Source organism: Protomyctophum bolini, assembly GCF_963924005.1.
Source record: "Protomyctophum bolini genome assembly, chromosome: 8".
In the NCBI taxonomy this organism is placed as follows: Eukaryota; Metazoa; Chordata; class Actinopteri; order Myctophiformes; family Myctophidae; genus Protomyctophum; species Protomyctophum bolini.
Genome location: NC_137869.1, coordinates 33,013,366 through 33,015,865, shown reverse-complemented (window position 1 = coordinate 33,015,865; position 2,500 = coordinate 33,013,366). Strand labels below are relative to the sequence as shown.

The following is a 2,500-nucleotide window of genomic DNA, read 5'->3' as shown; positions in this document are numbered from 1 at the left end:
GGATTTCCAAACACCATTTGGAGCGAGCAATGCTAGGAATGCCATGTCGCCCTGCAGCAGCGCGGCCATTGGAAACCGCTGAGCCACCAGGTGCTCGCGGGGGCCACTCGGACAGGAGGAAGTGCGGCAGGAAGTGCGGGTCGAGGGTCCGCAGGGGTGTACAAAATGGCGGCGGGGTGACTCAGCAGAAAGACGACCTGAGCGTCACGCAGGGGGAATTGAAGACCCTCTCTTCAATTCTATCTATCTCTCTGTCTCACTAATGCACATGTATGCGAAAAACTCCTATCAACCCCCAGTATCTCTGTGCTGAAAGGGAAGACGACATCGCACCCCCCCCCCCCCCCCCCCCCCACCCCCCAAATAGAGCCTCTTTTTCTCCGACTGGCCGTTCTTCCGCACATTGCCTCATCTCTCTTCTTCTATTTACACACTGTGTTACATTTCTATTCTTTCTCACCCTTTTTACCTTTTGACGGCCCTCTTTGTGTAGAGGCTGTGGGAAAGTTTCCTGTGGTGGTGAGGTCATCCACGACCCATCCCCCCCCTCCCTCCTAACACACACACACACACACACACACACACACACACACTCACACACACACACACACACACACACACACACACACACACACACACACACACACACACACACACACACACACACACACACTCGACCATCAACCACCCCCCCAGCCTCCTTACCTCCTTCCCTAGGCCGTGCACACTCTTTCTTCTGTGTCTGTCAGACATGCACCTTGCCACTGTCTCTCCATCTCCAACTCTGTCCCTGTCACACTGCCGGCCAGGCTCTCTCCACAGGGACCTGAACAGAGCCTCATTCAAAATGAGTATCACATCGTCTGGACTCCGGCAAACACATCTACCGATGTGAAGTGAGCGGTGCCTTGATGATGACATTATGGTGATGATGTCTGATGATGATGTATTGACCCACATGACATCACAGCAGGTGGAATAATAATAAGGAATAGATCACATGTTGGAGCGGGTAGCACTGCTGAAAAACAGCCATCTGCAGGATGAATGCTATTGAGTGTCGGGGTGCATACGTTGGTTAGACATACTAACAAAACTCACCTGTGGTTCCTGACATGCATGACAGGTTAAAACTCACCTGTGGCTCCTGACATGCACGGCAGGTTAAAACTCACCTGTGGCTCCTGACATGCACGGCAGGTTAAAACTCGCCTGTGGCTCCTGACATGCGTGGCAGGTTAAAACTAACCCGTGGCTTCTTGTGAGGTTAGGTTTAGGGTTGGGTTTTGGTTAGGGTGTCGGACTAGCCTGTTAAGCCCGATTTATGCTTCCGTCATAGGATGAAGTATAAATCTGGCAATACACACACACACACACACACACACACACACACACACACACACACATTTCTAAAGATGTACACATGTGCGGACTCCCTCGTGCATGGATGGGTTTGTTTGGGAGGGTGGTTCTGCCAGCGTGTGTGAACCTGTATGGCTAATTTGCAGTGTTCTCTAGTACGTTACGTTATGACGCGCAGAGAGCGGAATAAAAATGGGGAAAGTGATAAATCAGGAGTGGGTTAGAATGAAAGAGTGTTGGTCACACAAAATTCCTAAAATATCTCAAATACTATACATTTTAGTGAACCCCCTCTCAAACACACACACATAGACAAGCACACACATATACATAGACAAGCACACGCGTGCGCACACGCACGTGCACATGCACAAACACACACACACACACACACACACACACACACACACACAGCTCTAATCCCATTCACAGTGAAGTCAATAGTGTTATTTGACAATTGGTTACTGCCATCTATTGGGAATAAACGTGAACTACACCTTGCTTAAGTGTTGGTTTTTAATATGGTCTCAAAATGTGTGATGCTGAAATAGCTAAGCAATAAATCCATTGTACATATTGAACATGTGATCTTGTAGTGATCAGGCCCAGCTGTTTGTCAAACATCATATCACATCCAACACATCTACAAATAGTCTGACCGCATGTCTCTGAGGTATACTCCTTTCTTTCTCGTTCTAAGGCAAATGTATGTGTTAATATACAAAAATATATGACACGCATTTAGAGAAAAAAATGAACACTTATGCACATCTGTAATAGGCGATAAATACTTTGACCAATATATAAACACAACGTCAAGAATTCCGTCTTCAGTCTGAGGGGCCCCTTGTGGTTGTCGAAGTGCCACAAGTGGTTTGTATCCCCCGGTGCACATATTTCAAAACCAAACCACGATTGATATGTGTCTATCTGCTGTCTGCTGACTGGGATATACTCTGTGTCCAGGTTGATATGTGTCTATCTGCTGTCTGCTGACTGGGATATACTCTGTGTCCAGGTTGTATTCAAAGTGAAGCGTCTTATTAAGCTTCTTGTCTTTGACAACCTACGTATACTGGGCAAAGACAGCACTAGAGAGATATGGCACAGAGGAAAGTGTAATGTACACATCAATGGG

The 2,500-nt window shown here is 47.4% G+C and overlaps 1 protein-coding gene across 3 annotated transcripts in view; it reads right to left on the bottom strand.

Annotated features, from left to right (window-relative positions):
* Positions 1-1,864: 1,864 nt before the first annotated feature.
* Positions 1,865-2,500, bottom strand: part of tns3.2 (tensin 3, tandem duplicate 2) — a 50,676-nt gene continuing 50,040 nt past the window's right edge. For all 3 annotated transcript variants that reach the window (XM_080770796.1, XM_080770798.1, XM_080770797.1), the window contains exon 27: positions 1,865-2,500. This exon is cut by the window's right edge and continues 549 nt beyond it. The gene's annotated coding sequence lies outside the window, so the exon portion shown is untranslated.